Below are 18,837 nucleotides of genomic sequence, written 5' to 3' on the forward strand. Positions count from 1 at the left end.
TGATGTTGAGTCTCGTGTGTGTGTGTGTGTGTGTGTGTGTGTGTGTGTGTGTGTGTGTGTGTGTGTGTGTGTGTGTGTGTGTGTGTGTGTGTGTGTGTGTGTGTGTGTGTGTGTTCGTTTGAGTGTGACAGAGGTTTTTGTACGAATCTTTCTCTAGAATGAAACACTGTGGTGGACTTTCGGTGGAGGAACTGAAGTCTTTCTTAAATTATCTAATAAAAACATATGATGTGTGTGTTTTTAAAAGGAGGGTTAAGGTAAATTAAGAACATTTGGCAAAAATATTCCTTATTTATTAAAATAAAAAGCATTTTATTGAAAAGCTTTACTTATATTTCAAATCTTATTTAATGTCAAAATTTATTACTTTTACTGATTACATGCATTTAATTCTTTAATTTTGCCTGCTATATTATGAATGTCACATTTGATGATATTCCATTTTTTTTTTTTACATTCCAATCCATTCAAAATGATAATAATTAAATTAGTAATTTCACACATAATGTGTGCTATATTGTATTTTATTTTAATTAATTGCAATATTTTCTATTATTTCTTAATGTATTTAATTTGACATAAAAGTTGGATAAGACAAAATAAATGTCATCATTGTCATCATCAGGCAAAAAGAAATTTAGTTGATAAACTTGTTAAAATTAATTATTTAAACTAACTTTACTTTTATTTCTGTTTACAAGGAAGTCTCCTGAATGGTGATTATTTTCAAAATACAAATAATATATGTAAATTATTATTTCTAAATCTTCATATCACAATCAAATGCTAATATCGCACCTGGACAGAGAAGTTCTTGAAAATCAGTTAAGCATTTTAATTAATGCAGAACGGAATATATATCATATTTTTGTAAGTATATATACAAAATCTGTAACTTTTACGGTAAGAAAAAGGCAGCTTTGTTTGCCAGACCTGTTATTTTCACTTCAAAAACGGTAAATTTAACAGAACTGTAAAATTACATGAAATGTCCAGTTAAATCTATTAGTTTTCACTGTATACAGCAAAGGATCAAACCATTTACCAATTAATCATTTTTACCATAGCATTTTTAGTCTTTGATTATTAAAATTACAATTTAAAAAAAAAATTTTTTACAGTGTACATTTAGTAATAGTCAATTTTGATTAAATGGAGAATGTTTTGAAACTAAACTCAGGATAATGTCTATGAATGAAAGCAGTGAGGTGAAACTACAGTAAAGATTAAATGATTGTGCTTTTTACTGTATGACCATCAGACAAAGAGACATTTAGTTAAAGAGCATTTTAAAAATCAATCATTTAAACTATTAAGTTTGCAGATGATTATGATTGTGTCTTAACAGAAGAATAAAAAAAAATCATAATTGAAAAGGGCTGAAAATTACAATTAGAAGAATATTTGTAAAAATACAGTTAATACTGAAAATATAATTTAAATTTGATTTCAAAATCTTATGAATAAATCACAATGTATTAATCACTTTTCATGTGGACAATGTTTTTTTTTTATTTGATTGAGATTAAAATGTTCTATAACTTAATTCTGAGAAAAATCAAATGAGTATATTTTTTCATTTAAATTTTATAATTCATATATGTTTTTAAATGTCATTTTTCATTTTACACAAATAATTTAACATCTTATTACTGCTAACATTTAGTTCATGTCATGTATTGACTGCAGATACTTTAGAATCTATTCAATAATTTCTTCATATATAATTTTGTCTATAATTCTTGGTAAATGTAACTATTAAGGGCTTTTTTAAACACATGAAACAAAAGTTGTATAATGTGGACAACATAAATATCATTTTTTCATCAGACAGAAAGAAACTCAGTTAAAGAGCATTTTGAAAATTAATTATTTAAACGATAAAATTTGCTGATGTTTATGATTGTGAGTTTCTGAATAGCAGAATATTTTCAAAATACAATTAATATTGAAATGATCATTTAAATTAGTTTTCTAGATCTTATAACGACATCACAATATAATCATCAATTTACTTGGACAATGTTTTTCAAACTCATTCTGTGGATCATTTAAAATGTAACTTGTATTTAAAATCAAATGATCATTCATGAATGTGTGTGTGTGTGTGTGTGTGTGTGTGTGTGTGTGTGTGTGTGTGTGTGTGTGTGTGTGTGTGTGTGTGTGTGTGTGTGTGTGTGTGTGTGTTCCAGCGGGTCCCTCCGTGTCTCCCTCCGTGTCTCTGCTGTCTCCCTCTTCTCTGCTGATCTCTGGAGACTCCTCCGCTCTGCTCTGCCTGCTCAGCTCTTACTCTCCACAGGGGGCGACGGTGAGCTGGACGCTGGACGGGTCAGAGGTCACCGAGGGGGTTCAGACCAGCGCAGAGAGCGAGCGGGACGGTCTCTACAGTCGCAGCAGCGTCCTGAGCCTCAGCAAAGCACGCTGGGAAGACACAGAGCGCTTCGTCTGCAGAGGAACACATGCCGGAGCTGCTCACGAGGCCTCGTTCCTCAAGAGCTCCGAGTGCTGATGTTTCTCCAGTGAAGACCAGCGTATCTGAGCGTCACGTGATTTACAGCTCAATACTGAAGCAGTCTGTCAATGTGCTGCCATTGCTGTTCATTCAATAAAGCTTCATCTGAACGCAAGCGCACATTTGTGTTGGACTGCATCATTGATCAGTGTGTCGTTCCTTCAAAGTCCTGCACTAAAGTTTCAGCGGCTTTTGATTGATTGTAATTAGGGGTGGAACAATAATTACAGTGGATAGTGACAATATGTATCGTATTATTCACCCAAAATGAAAGTTTAGGAAGTTTACAGGGTTTTCGTGTCACTACTACATTAAACTACTGTATATAATGTTAAAAATAATGTATAATAATGCAATGGGGGAATATTTGTGGGTCCTGATAATGCCAAATGTCTGATGTTACCAGTAAAAAGTGGCCTACATTATTTTAGATATATCTAGTCAGAGACATCAAGCATATTCGTCTGAAATAATTCAGTATTTTCAGCTTCAGAATCATGAATATTGTTATTCTGGTGTCTCTATTGTCCTGTGCATTGGGTTATCAGCACCAAGTCCAAGCCTATTCATTTACACACACAATGTTAAACCAAATTTACCATTTTGATGGAGTATGGCAATAATATGGTATTGTGAGTTCAGGATGGTGACATAAGGGTCTCGTTACACCCCTAATTGTAATAGTTGAGAACAGCTGCATTCAGCAGTAAATGTGAAATGAAGCTCTTGGGGTTTGAACATGGTCACTGGAGACGAGCTGCTCTATTCTGAGACCGTCACAATCACTAAACCTGACAATGCAAATGAGATCTTCAACTGAAACGCTCTGAACTGGAACAGTTTCTCCTGCTTATGGATTCATTAGTCAGTTTGTTAATAAGATTTCATCTTTATGAGTTACATGTTGGCTCATCACAACCCACACTATATTCACACATAAACAAACTTTAATCTTTAATATAAATAATAAATAAATTTCCACTATACATGGATGTGTTAAATTGCACACATAAAAACATCAGTATGAAATGTTGATATTGATCCAGTGTTTGAAAAGGCTGTTATATATAGCACTGTTAAATTACACAATAAATATAAAATAAATGGGAAATTATTATTCTTTTTTGATAGTGGACTGTACCTGTTTGGTAATCTCGTCTTTAATTTTAAAATTCTATGTAAAGATATTAATTAAAATTATATAAATGTAAATGTGTTTTGTGATGCTGTTACAGTAATATATGAAGGATGAACTTCATAGACTTATTCGATAGACTTATTAAACTGATCAAGCAGAACATCTTTATGATGCAGTGATTCAGTTTAGAAAGAAGAATGAGGAAAAATCATAAATGCAGAAAAACAAAAATATGGTGAAAGATTGAAAAATATCCACGTGACTGAATTTCCTCACAAATGACTGAAAATAACAGGAGAAAAATGACTTATGAAAAATCATGATCAAAGCTGTCATAGAGTGACCAAGCTCAAACTTTTATATTAATATAATATAGTAATATAATGATATTATTGCTTATTATAAGATCATATTGCTTTTCTTAGTGTGTGTGTGTGTGTGTGTGTGTGTGTGTGTGTGTGTGTGTGTGTGTGTGTGTGTGTGTGTGTGTGTGTGTGTGTGTGTGTGTGTGTGTGTGTGTGTGTGTGTGTGTGTGAGTGTGTGTGTGTGTGTGTGTGTGTGTGTGAAAGTGTTTGAGCAGCTGCAGTTTCAGTTCAGTCACTGTGACTCTGACTGACGGAGGTTTTTGTACGACTCTTTATCACTGTGTGAACACATTACCACTGTGGCGACTCTGACAGTAATAATGTCCAGCATCTTCAGTCTGGACTCCACTGATGGTCAGAGTGAAATCACTGTTAGATCCACTGCCACTGAATCTAGATGGAGTTCCTGACTTGAGTTTTTTTGCATAAAGAATCAGGAGTTTAGGAGCTTCTCCAGGTTTCTGTAAGTACCAGAATATATAATCATCCCCATCACTATCCCTGTACACATCTCTGCTGGTTTTACATTTGATATTCACAGTTCCTCCTGGTTGTTCTGCTGTTATTGAGGGACTCTGAGTGACGGTGATCTGTCCTCTACACTCTGAAACACAACAAGAAGAAAATACACTCAAAACTTTGACAATATACTTGAAGAAATGAATTAATATCAAACTTGTGCTCCACAAACCTTGAGCAAACGCTGTGAGAGTCCAGATGAAGATGATGATGAAGGTCATGTTGATGAAGATTGTTGTGTGTGTCAGTGATGAAGTGTTAAACTCACAGCACTATAAACACTCTCACACACTGAAGATCTGATCAATATGCAAACACACTCCACATCATTTCCCTGAAGACAGAAGAAACACTCACATTATGTTTGTGCAACAGCTTTGTATAGATGTTTATTCACTTGTTGCATTATTTTGGGCTGAGCTAAAACACAATAATGAGTGATTTGATGAAGACACTAAATGTTCTTGATTGACAGTAATAGTGGAGAACAGCTGCGTTCAGCAGAGAGACGGAGGAGAGAAACACCTGTTGTTTGAGCATCGGTAACTCAGTGCTTGTTTGTTCTATATCTCTCAAAATTTGAGACATGGTTTCCACATTTGTCTGCTAGAAATATAACTCACTTGGACATGTACAACACAATCACAGATTATGTGAGTTATTGTCAAACACAAAGAGGTCGTTGTTGAGACATAACCCTGTCATGTTGTAACTCAGGCTGGGGATCGATGGAACAATGAGAGATAATTTGCTGAAATAAGATCCACACAATCTAAATGTGTGCAAGAATGTTTTTGAAGAAAAATTTAGCACAAAAACAACTTGTCACAGTTCATCGATCCGTGTGTTCATGTTGTGTATCTGTTGGTTGTTGTGGGTGTGGGGTCTGAGTGTGTTTAGGAGCTTTGCATTGATTTGTTAGTGTGAGTGATGAACAGCATCATGATATTGCAAACTGGTATTTCTTACCATATTATTTTAATGTACTTAAATGATGAAAACACTGGTTTCATAGAAAACAGTCTATTTCTGCATTGATCAATAATTCGGATCAATAAGTTTTGTATGTTGTTACACTGCTTTTCTGAGCGTTTCCACTGTTGTCTATGTTCCTGGTTCTTGATATCTGCCCGTGTCCTGGTTTTCCCGTTCCTGTCTTACCCTCAGGATTTGTGTGTTTGTATGGACTGCCTGTGTATGACACTTGCCTGGATCTTGGATTACTCTAATAAACTGCATTTGGATCCTCAACCTTCTCTTCTCGGAGCAGTTCGTAACAGTAACTTTGCGGGTGTTGTTTATGCTCAAACAGCAACATTACACTCTAACTAAAGTTAGAAAAGGGAAATCATAAATAAATGTATAAATAAAGTAATAATTCCAGCGCTCAATAGGAGGGAGAGGCTTAGATATGTATCTGAATTATTGATCAATGCAGAAATAGACAGTTTTTCTATGAAACCAGTGTTTTCATCATTTAGTATATTAAAATGATATGGTAAGAAATACCAGTTTGCAATTTCATGATGCTGTTCATCACTCACACTAACAAATCAATGCATCTTCATCTAAAATATCAACGCATTGTGGTGAGAATGCGCTTCTTTGTGTTTTTATAACTCAATAAGCAATATCCATATGGAGAATTATCTTATTAATGATCAACTAAATGCTGTGAGAATATGAGCTAATGTCTAGTGCAGATATAGATCTTCATACATGTGAATAAGGTTGTTCTGAAGGGAATGAGCCAGTAGAGGTCAGTGATTATCTTCATTATCTGTCAGTGATCCTCTTCTTTGAGCGGATGAACTGCTGGATCATCAGGATGAGAGTCGAGGTCTAAGAGCAGCGCTGGCCTTCACTGGTGTGTGTTCATACAGGACTGTGTGTGTTTATACAGTGTAAGCTGATACTGTACTGACTGAGTGATAAGGAGCAGAACCTGCCTGTAGTTTATAAAGAGATTGATCAGTGTTTGATGTTTTTATACTTGTAATTTGTCAGTATTATAGTTGTTTCTTACAGTATAACCACATCTTGATCCACATGTTGAGTCTCAAATAAAGCAACTAATGGAACTTTGTGCTTTTTAATCGATATCCCACAGTGATTATATTCACTAGTTCTCATGAAACTTTATTAAAAGGCTTCAGATGCAGTCGACAGGTAACTTGCTCTTGACTGTATTTGACAGATCCAATATGGCGAACGGCTGATATAGATCTCAGTCATATCACTGATCTAGAAGAGCACACAATCTCAAAGCTGTGCAGAGATCAGTCCGTCCGTCAGTTTCCAGCATATTTTTATTCTCCCTAAAGATATGAATATGAGGAATTTAAAACCAATACCACTGAGTCTCTGGCACCCTTATGAAAAGAAAATATATTTTCCATTCATGAACGATCAATATATTAAATGGTTTAACAGAATATTTGAAAATATACAGAATAATATATTGTGTTAATATATTACAATATATTGAATAATACATAAGGAATTGCCGCTTTTCATATATTGAAAAATATGCAATATACCATAATGTATGTAATTTTAAATTCAGTAATACTGAACTAGAAATCTGTTGTAACTCATTCCGTGAATGTGTGTGTGTGTGTGTGTGTGTGTGTGTGTGTGTGTGTGTGTGTGTGTGTGTGTGTGTGTGTGTGTGTGTGTGTGTGTGTGTGAACATACATTTACATTTATATGGGAACATGTATGTTCAATATATGTGCACAAAAATTAATAATATTTTATATTTATTTATATATAGCCATGGTCAATGCATATATTGCAGTATATTGAAAAATATAAGCACTAGTTTCTCATATATGGAAATGTATTATGTAATATATCGCATTATATTTTGCAGTATATTCCCATATATTTTTGTTCTGTAAGGGCAGGGACACTGGTGGACTTTGTCTAGTTGTTTCTCTCAACATATGCTTTTATTTCTGACCTCTATAATCTAATAAAGAGTTTAATTTAGATGGTTTTATTTCAGATGCAAGTGTGACGATGTTATTTCAGATCCTCCTTTGAGCAGCTGCAGTTTCAGTTCAGCCACTGTGACTCTGACTGACGGAGGTTTGTGTACGACTCTTTATCACTGTGTGAACACTTCATCACCCACACAAACATTATTAGAATTTGTTCTGCAATGGAAACTCTGACAGTAATAATGTGCAGCATCTTCAGTCTGGACTCCACTGATGGTCAGAGTGAAATCACTGTTAGATCCACTGCCACTGAATCTAGATGGAGTTCCTGACTGGAGGCGGTTTGTAATATAAATCAGGAGTTTAGGAGCTTCTCCAGGTTTCTGTAAGTACCAGGACAAATATTCATCCCCATCATTGTACACATCTCTGCTGGTTTTACATTTGATATTCACAGTTCCTCCTGGTTGTTCTGCTGTTATTGAGGGACTCTGAGTGACGGTGATCTGTCCTCTACACTCTGAAACACAACAAGAAGAAAATACACTCAAAACTTTGACAATATACTTGAAGAAATGAATTAATATCAAACTTGTGCTCCACAAACCTTGAGCAAACGCTGTGAGAGTCCAGATGAAGATGATGATGAAGGTCATGTTGATGAAGATTGTTGTGTGTGTCAGTGATGAAGTGTTAAACTCACAGCACTATAAACACTCTCACACACTGAAGATCTGATCAATATGCAAATGGAGAAATCTTTTATTTAAATGAGGCTCTAAATGAAAGTTCAGGAGGAGCTCGTTCTTCTCATCCTGTCAAACACAACATCAAATATATCATGTAATCATCATGATTCGCCAATAAGTGTGAACTTTAAAACCTCACTTCATCACTATACCATTTTATAATATATATGTTTGGCTTTATACTTGAATTGAGTTTGCTTCATAACTGATGAACTTTGCAACATTTAAAACTGTTATTTAACTAACTTGCATCAACACTGAACTCATTTAAGCTGAATAATGACACTATTACTTTACAGTTGAATTTATTATTAATAATAATAATATGTTTATTTTTATAGCGCCTTTCAAGAACCCAAGGTCGCTTCACAAAATAATACAAATAGTAGACAGACAAAAGAAACAAGCAATCTGCTTATTAGGCTGTATCAAGCAAACACACAGAAAAGCAGATGGAAACAAACAAACACTACAAATAATGAACATAAGTCAGAGATAACAAACATATAAGCCTTTTTAGCAACATATACATTTCGGCAAAGTATGTAAAATAAAATAAAGGTGAGAGAGTGGTAGACAGAGAAATAGAATTGAAGATTATTTATTGAGCATGGTAAATATATGAGTTTTAAGTTCTGATTTGAAGATCTGGAGGTTGTCGATGGCACGAAGATTAGTAGGCAGTTTATTCCATAGCTTAGGGCCTACAACACTAAAAGCCCTACCACCCACAGTAGATAGTTTAAACCTGGGGACGACAAGCAAAAAGAGTCCGGGCAGGAAGCCCCATAAACAAAAGAAATATATTTGAAATATATTTTCAAAATATATTTTTAGAATATATGCAAATATTTGAAAGTGGCCCAATAAATATATTTTAGTTAAATATATGTAAATACATTTTCATATATGTTTACATATATGTTCATATATGTTTTAACTTTTGCAAATTGTTTCATTTGAAATATATTTTGATATTTAAAAAGTTAACATTTTCACAAACAAACAACACATTTTCAATTTTTTTTTTTAGATAGACCACTTCAGCTGTGGATGTGGGCATGGGAGATCGGACCAGCAACCCTTCGGTTACAAGCCCACCCATACACAAAAGAAATATATTTGAAATATATTTTCAGGATATATTTTGGAATATATGCAAATATTTGAAATTGGCCCAATAAATATATTTCATTCTTATATTTCATATATTTTTGTTATATTTCAGAATATATTTCAATGTATCTGGAAAATATGCCACATATATTTTTGACACTTTTGGGGACCCATAGAGAAAAAAATACATTGAAATATATTCTGAAATATAACAAAAATATATGAAATATAAGTATGAAATATATTTATTGGGCCAATTTCAAATATTTGCATTTATTCCAAAATATATCCTGAAAATATATTTCAAATATATTTATTTTGTGTATGGGCAAAGCCCTAACCAGTAGGCCACTATTTTTACAGAATTGAATACAGTTATTTAATAGTGTGTGTATGCAGTGTTAGACACTGAGTTCTATCTATTGTTTAAGTGCACTTCACTGTTGGAGTGTCACTGCTATACTTGCATCATAAATATTGTGCATATTTTCAATATTTAAATGACTTCAGGAAAGATGTCAATAAAACAACAATATCTAATAATTGCACTTAGTGTTAGATACGTGCCACCTAATATGGCCTAATAGTCCTAGGAAAGCAACTATCTGTCATTTTACATTGCAGTCATTTAAATGTAAGTACAGTATTTATTATAGCTGTGTGTCATAATACAGTAGTGAAATATGGTAGCCTATGTTGTGTATAGGGGAAAAGGTAGAGGAATTACTATGATCAAAATACATTTTCGACTCTTCTTTACCAAGCTAAACATTTTATGACCATATATTTTGTCATATATTTTACATTACATGTTGTAAATGTAAATACATTTCACACTTAACATCATATATTTTTGTTATATTTCAGAATATATTTCAAAATGATAAATATAAGTGAACAACAATGCAGATATATTTCAATGTATTTGGAATATATGCCACATATATTTTTGACACTTTAAAGTATATTTAATTTTTTTTGGGGGGGGGGGTTGCAATAACTCAGCGAGGTATTGAGGTGCGGGACCATGACAGGCTTTATAAACTAAGACTAATAGTTTAAACTGGATGCGATTGACCACAGGAAGCCAGTGAAGTTGATGAAGGATAGGGGTAATATGTGCAGATTTTTTTATTATATGTAAGTGCTCGGGCAGCAGAGTTTTGTACCATTTGAAGGCGATGTATTGCTTTGGTGGGTAGGCCGCTGTATAAGGAGTTACAGTAGTCCAATCTGGAAGTTATGAAAGCATGAATAACAGTTTCAGCATCTCCAAAGTTAAGAGAGGGGCGTATACGAACAATATTCCGCGGTGAAAGAAGCATGATTTAACAGTCTGACCGATGTGTGAATGAAAGCAGAACGTGGGGTCAAACAAAACTCCCAGATTCCACACAGTTTTTGAAGGCCTAATCTGAACACCATCGATATCAATAAAAATGTCATGTCCGGGTAAACTTTTTGATTTGGGGCCAATTAACAGGATTTCAGTTTTCCCAGCTTTAAGCTGTAAGAAGTTATCAGACATCCATGTTTTAAGTTCCTGAAGGCAGGAGATAACAGAAGCGAGTGGACAAGCTGAGTTGGGATTAATCGTGAAATAAATTTGAATATCATCAGCGTAACTATGAAAGTTGAGACCATGCCGTCTGATGATCTGGCCTAGAGGCAGCAAATAAATGAGAAATAGAAGAGGACCAAGTACAGAACCTTGAGGTACACCATGAGAAATAGTGACAGTACGGGATCGATTCTCACCTATCCTAACAAATTGGTTTCTATCCGATAGATATGAAGTCAACCACTGAAGAGAATTGTCTACCTATTGAAGATAGTCGAGAAAGAAGTGTAGAGTGGCACACAGTGTCAAATGCTGCACTGAGGATAAGACGAACCAGGATACTATGTGCACCAGAATCAGAAGCCAGAAGGAGATCTTTTAGCACTTTTAAAAGAGCTGTTTCTGTGCTGTGATATGGACGGAAACCAGATTGTTCAAATAGATTATGTCTAAGTGTGACTGCAGTTGTGCCGCAACTACCTTCTCAAGTAGCTTGCTAACAAAAGCGAGGTTCGATATTGGTCTATAGTTGTTCTGAATGGCGTTGTCGAGGCCGGACTTCTTGAGAATTTGAGTGATGGCCGCTATTTTCAGATTAAGCGGGACATAGGCAGTGGCAAGAGATCTGTTAATAATGTGAGTAATAGGATGAATAAGTGAAGGCAAAAGAGTTTTTGGAAGATATGTTGGAATAGGATCGAGTGTACAAGAGGTAGAATTAGATTTAATAATCAGTTTTTCAACCACAGATGTATTTGTGAGTAAAAAAGTGTCTAATGGACAACCTATCAAATATTGAGTTGAATGGGGAGTGGTATGGAAGGCATTTTCTGCCAAATTTAAATAAATTAAGTAAATGATTAAAATGAAAATTAAAACCAGATTAACGATTTCATTACAGAAAACTGTATGCAAAATATGTGACAAAATGTCTTCCATAGAGTGGCAGTAGCAGAGAAAGATTGATAAATGTTATCAATTTTTTTGTAGGAAAAAAGACTGAAATCTTTCACAGAGATCAGCAGACCCAGCAGCAGAGCCATATAGAGAGAGAGTTGCGACAACTCCATTGACTACAATGGAACGCTTTTTTTACAGCAATGGCGGCTCGTAGAGCCTTTCAATAGTTCCCGGAAGTAACAGCAGCGCGGTAGAACAGACCGTTTGTGATGCAGTTTTAAAAGATAAGACGTTTAAAGAATAAGATTGTATATTATCATATTATCTGAATCAAATAAACTTGTGTTTTAAAGCATGCTAGTTGATTCCGAAGCACTTCCTGGAACTATCTGAGGTCTACGCGAATCACGTGACAACTAAGAATTTTGAACTTCCGTTGTCGCAACTCTCTCTCTATATGGCTCTGCCCAGCAGTAGCTATAGAGAAAAGAAAGAGAAAAGAGCTTTAGGTTTGCACTTAGCTTTGTTGAAACAGTAGAAAGATAGTTAGAGTGTGCAATGTTAAGTGCTTCTTTATATTTCAGTATTGAATCAGAAAAAGCCATGTGAGCCAACTGAGTTTGATTGTGAGTCACATGATACCTTTATAACATGTTGACCTTTATACATCTTTATGAAAGAAAAAAAAAAAAAAAAAAAATGGTGAAATGCATGTGCTGTTTTGGACAGGACCTGTTGGGTAATCTGGTCTTTAATTTTTATATATTTTTTTACAATAATTGCTAATTCCTTCCTACATATGAATATAAATTATCATCTGATCTGAAGTTGAAAGATGTGTTTATAAGACGCTGTTAATATCTGCATTATGAGGGATGAACTTAATAAATCAATAGACTTATTAAACTGATAAAGCAGGAAATATTTAAGATGCTGATGATTCAGTTTAGAAAGAAGAATATATTAAATCATAAATGCAGATGAGCAGTGTGTGAGCAGCTGCAGTTTCAGTTCAGTCACTGTGACTCTGACTGACGGAGGTTTTTGTACGACTCTTTATCACTGTGTGAACACACAGTTACTGTTGACCTTGTGACGACTCTGACAGTAATAATGTCCAGCATCTTCAGTCTGGACTCCACTGATGGTCAGAGTGAAATCACTGTTAGATCAACTGCCACTGAATCTAGATGGAGTTCCTGACTGGAGGGTGTTTACATGATAAATCAGGAGTTTAGGAGCTTCTCCAGGTTTCTGTAAGTACCAGCTCAGAGCGGGTTTTCCGTTATAATAACAGCAGTTTGGATTTCTGCTAGTTTTACAGGTTACAGCGACTGATTGTCCAGTTTGAGAGAGCCGATCTGAGGGAGTTTGAGTCACTGTCTCCTGCCCAACAGATTCTGACAAGAGAGAAAGATTAGAAATCACACACACTTTTACAACCTTATATCTTCACAACACACATAAAGATAACGAGTGAATAACACAATCGTGGCCTAATAGTTAGAGAGAGTCAGACAGGTTTAATGCAGAGGACAAACTCTGAGTTTGGGTTTCCACACTTGGCCTTCATATGTCACTTTCACAATAGTTCCTGAATGAATCAGTGTTTTTAATCGGATGATAAAGTTAATGGCTGCATCCGAAATCACATCTTCCCTTCTATATAGTGGGCAAAAAACAGTATGTGACAAAAGAAGGATGTCCGAATTGACAACACTCATAAAAGCAAAAAGTACTCGGATGTCCGACTACTTTTGGAGAGATTCTGAAGTGTGATACGATGGACACTTTACTATCCCATGAGGCCACAGGAGAGGATCTGTGAATGACAGTGAAGAGATGCAACTGACGCGGGTAGATCACATGATAATGACAACATGGCGAATGCGTCTGGATTACACTACACACACTCATTTATAATATATAGAACTGACTTTTTTAGCGTCCGTGGAGTAATTACTAATTCAAAATAAGTATCTATCCTTTATCCTATCCTATAACTTCATCCTTCGAAGGCCGATTGCCTCACGGCGGCTCGACGAAGTCTGTCTCAATATAAAGGCTCCTTCAAATGTGTCTTCATTTTCTGTGAAACAACATTCCCATTTCCCATTTCACACTCAGTCCGCCCTTCACGGCCTTTGAAGGATCCAGACTCTGAATTGACCGTTCACAAAGACCCGCCCCCTTTAGTTACTGTTGTTTTGTCCGATAAGCGACGAGTTTTCACTCAACACATGTTCCCACGCAGTGAAACACACATCGCGGAGCAGAGAAACTGACAACACACTGACAAACAGGACAGACCAGGGTACTTTTGATATGAAACAAAGTCATTTTTTAAAGACATTTAAACAATAAATACCGTTTTGTGTCTCTTTAATGTGTCTGACAGATCGCTGTAGAGCCTCAGTTAAAGCTGTTCATGAACCGATCATCTCTTACTTCTAGTTCATTTATAGCATCAAATAAACATGAATGAACATCAGAAGGAATGTTGTTTTAACGGTGGAAAGACGTCAGTACACTTCGTTTCTCAAGTTTAAATCCTCCAACATTAATCTACTAACTCTCCTGACTGCTTTGTCGGACAAAATGGCGGATGGCGGATTATGATTGGTCAGATCGCCTGTCAATCAAACTCACTGCGAAGGGTTAATTGGGACACAGCCATTGACATAGTAGTTGTTCATTTAAGCTATTAGTCGACTAATCGCACATGTATATTAAAGCAACACCATGTAGTTTTTCAACCTTCATAATATATTTTCCAAGACCGTTGTGATGGTACAAATAGGTTGAATGGCACGTCTGCCATAGCCTGACAGGGTCTGTATCGCTTTTACTGGCACTACGGAACTTCGGGGTTCGGGTAGTAACCCGAGCACAAAAAGAACTACAAAATTCGACTGCTTTACGGCATACCTCACATACCACAAATGTGTCACTGATCTATAAGAGCACAAAATCTCTTTCTGACCTCTATAATTATTAAGAGTGTCAGATTAATTTAGATGGTTTTATTTCAGATGCAAGTGTGACGATGTTATTTCAGATCCTCCTTTGAGCAGCTGCAGTTTCAGTTCAGTCACTGTGACTCTGACTGACGGAGGTTTTTGTACGACTCTTTATCACTGTGTGAACACATAACCACTGTGATAACTCTGACAGTAATAAAGTCCAGCATCTTCAGTCTGGACTCCACTGATGGTCAGAGTGAAATCACTGTTAGATCCACTGCCACTGAATCTAGATGGAGTTCCTGACTCGAGAGTGTTGGTCCAATAAATCAGGAGTTTAGGAGCTTCTCCAGGTTTCTGTAAGTACCAGGACACACAGGCTGGGCTGCAGGCTGCATCTCTACTGAGTTTACAGCTCATCTCTACAGTTTCTCCTGGTTTGGCAGGTTTCACAGGAGTCTGAGTCACTGTGATCTGAGATCTACAGCCTGAAACACAAATCATGTATCAGTCCACAAAGTTTATTCATTTATTAGTCAATTTAAAGTTGTGTTAAAATCATATTATTTAAATGATTTATTTAGAATATAAACTGTTCACCTTGTAGTATAAAGCAGTATAACAGTGTCCAGATGAAGATGATGATGAAGGTCATGTTGATGAAGATTGTTGTGTGTGTCAGTGATGAAGTGTTAAACTCACAGCACTATAAACACTCTCACACACTGAAGATCTGATCAATATGCAAACACACTCCACATCATTTCCCTGAAGACAGAAGAAACACTGTTTTGTCTTTTAGTGTCTTTGCTAATAAACTTCTGTGGATCATTTTCAGAAACAGAAACTCATGATTTACTTCATGTTATTTTGGGTCGATCTTCTCGCTCTAAACACTGTTTTAATGATCAGTTTCATTCAGACTTTGATGCTGAGAGAATTTAATACCTGTGCTGCAGATTTATATCATCCATGATACTGTATGGCAGGTCAAAGGTCATCCAATAGAGAATGACCATCTAAATCTGGCTGAAGATTTTACTATAAAACTTATATTTCATCATAAAGATGTTTTCATCTTTTTTTTTTAAGATGAAGAGTTTGTGGCTCTTAAATGATCTAATGAAACTGTATGATGTGTGTGTTTTTAAAAGAAGGTATAATGTTTTTATTTGGCAAAGATATTCTTAATTTATCACAAAATGGATTATTGAAAAGCTTAACCTAATTTCAAATCTCAGTTATTGTCACATTTAATTCTATTTTATGGATTGATTACACCAATTGATGTATTCAAACTTTTTATTATTATTATAAATATGCCATATTTGGTGATATTCTGTTTTTTTCTTTTCTAAATTATTTTTTTTTAATTTAATGATTTACATTAATGTAACGGTCACCAGCTGGAGTGCCCTTGAGAGCCACCAGAGGGCAGTCCACATCAGACTATTATCACTCCCTCACAAACTACATTTCCCATAACTCACTTCCCGGACTCATCATCACTGATTGCATTCACCTGTGTCTCATCACCCTGTTAGTCTCAACCGATTTATACCTTGTTCACTCATTCACTCACTGCGAAGTTCTGTATGTTGTTGCACTGTATTTCTGAGCGTTTTCTCTGGTTTCATGTCTCTTGGTTTTTGGATGTCTTGCCTGTTCCCTGGATTACTCTTTTGCCTCTGACCCCTGCCTGTTTTGATTGTTTGTTTATTTGTTTGTTTGGACTGCCTTCCTGTGTTTGACCCCTGCTTATGCTGATTACGATTCTGGATTACGCTTCAAATAAAGCTGCAATTGGATCTCAACCTTTGTGTCTCGGAGCAGTTCGTGACAATTAGTAATTTCACATGTAATTTTCACATGTTCATTTTATTTTAATTAAATGTGATATTGACAAAATTATCATTTAGAAACTCCCAGTTAAGATGTGTAAAGATCATAGTCTTTCTAATTATATTATTCATTTAGATTTAATAGTTTTCATTCATTTAGAGACGATGAGACGACTGTTTTTGTGAAAGTCACTTCAGTTCAATAATCCTGATGTTGAGTCTCATATCAGTGTGTGTGTGTGTGTGTGTGTGTGTGTGTACTTGTATAAGTATAACTATCTTTGTGAGGACCAGTTTGAGTTTTCGACCATTGGAGTGAGGACAAAGAGAGTAAAGTGAGGACATTTTGGCCGGTCCTCAGTTTCTGAGAGCCTTTAAAGGCCTGTTTGAGGGTCAAGACTTGGTTTTAGGGATCAGGTTATAATGAGGTTAAGGGTCGGTTTAGGGTCAGGGGTCAGGTTAGGCACTTAGTTGTGATGTTAGGGTAAGGTTAGGGTAAGCGGCTAGAGATTGCTGTGTCAATGAATGTCCTCATAAAGATAGATGTACAAGAATGTGTGTGTGTGTGTGTGTCTTTCTCTACTGGAGTGTGTGTTCATTTGAGTGTGACGGAGGTTTTTGTACGACTCTTTCACTAGAATGAAACACTGTGGTGGACTTTCGGTGGAGGAACTGAATTGACGATCAGAAGCTGTAAGTCTTTCTTAAATTATCTAATACAAACATATGTGTGTTTTTTAAAAGGAGGGTTAAGGTTAATTAAGAACATTTGGCAACAATATTCTTAATTTATTACAAAAATGCATTATTGAAATGCTTTATTTGCTTTACTTTACTTCAACTCTTATTTATTGTTGCATTTTAGTCTATTTGATTGATTGCACGCATTCATGCATTTAAATTTACTGTAATTTTGTCTGCTATATTATAAATGTCATATTTGGTGATATTCTATGTTTATTACATTTCAATCCATAGTTCACATTCATAATGTTTTACATTAGTAATTTCACACATAATGTGTGCTAACATTTCATTGTATTTTCAGTAATTACAATGTTTTCAGTTATTTCTAAATATATTTAATTTGACACAAAAGTTGGATGATATAGACAAAATAAATGTCATCAGTTCATCATCAGGCAAAAAGAAATGTAGTTGATAAACTAAATTTAAACTAAGTTTACTTATATTTCTCTTTACGAGGAAGTCTATTGAATGGTGATTAGTCTCAAAACACAAATAATATATTGTTTTAAGTTATATTTGACTTAGTTAAATCTAGTTAGTTAAAATCTATTAGCAGTTTTCAGTGTATACAGTAAAGCAACAAACCGTTTACCAAATAAGAATCTTTACCATAGCGTTTTTTCCCCAGTCTTTTACTGTTAAAATTATGTTTTTTTTTGTTTTTTTTTTTCAATGTACAATATTTAGTAATATTGATTAAATGGAGAATGTTTTGAAACTAAACTCAGGATAGTGTCTATGAATGAAAACAGTGAGGTGAAACTACAGTAAAGATGAAATGATTGTGCTTTTTACTGTATTACCATCAGACAAAGAGAAATTTAGTTAATGAGCATTTTAAAAATCAATCATTTAAACTATTACGTTTGCGGATGATTATGATTGTTTCTTAATAGAAGGATTTAAAAAAAATCATAATTGAAAAAGGGCTGAAAATTACAATTGATTGTATCAAAATAGAAGAATATTTTTTAAAATACTTATGTAATACTTTATTCTAAATCTTATGAATAAATGTATTAATCAATTTTATGTGGACAATGTTTTAAAAAATTTGATTGAGATTCAAATGTTCTGTAACAATTCTGAGAAAATTCAATATTTTTTATTTATTTAATAGTTTATTAATTTTATAATTCCTATTAATATTTTTAAATGTAATTTTTTATTTTACATTAATAATTTAACATCTTATTACTGCTAACATTTAGTTAATGTCATGTATTGACTGCAGATACTTTAAAATCTATTCAATAATTTCTTCATATATTATTTTGGCTATAATTCTTGGTAAACTATTAAGGGCTTTTTTAAACGCATGAAACAAAAGTTGTATAATGTGGAAAAAATGTCTATAATTTTCATCAGACAGAAAAAAAAAACTCAGTTGAAGAGCATTTTGAAAATCAATCATTTAAATGAACAAATTTGCTGATGTTTATGATTGTGAGTTTCTGAATAGCAGAATATTTTCAAAA

The 18,837-nt window shown here is 34.5% G+C and overlaps 1 gene segment (V, D, J or C); it reads right to left on the reverse strand.

Moving 5' to 3' along the window:
- LOC309508957 (immunoglobulin kappa variable 1-8-like) overlaps positions 1–15,734 on the reverse strand; it is a 138,459-nt gene extending 122,725 nt beyond the window's left edge. Inside the window, exons 1-2 of the V gene segment in view lie at positions 15,369–15,734; positions 13,743–15,256 (exon numbers count right to left, since the gene is read on the reverse strand).
- Between the last annotated feature and the right edge of the window lie 3,103 nt (positions 15,735–18,837).

Source organism: Leuciscus leuciscus (assembly GCF_965113295.1).
Source record: "Leuciscus leuciscus genome assembly, chromosome: 11".
In the NCBI taxonomy this organism is placed as follows: Eukaryota; Metazoa; Chordata; class Actinopteri; order Cypriniformes; family Leuciscidae; genus Leuciscus; species Leuciscus leuciscus.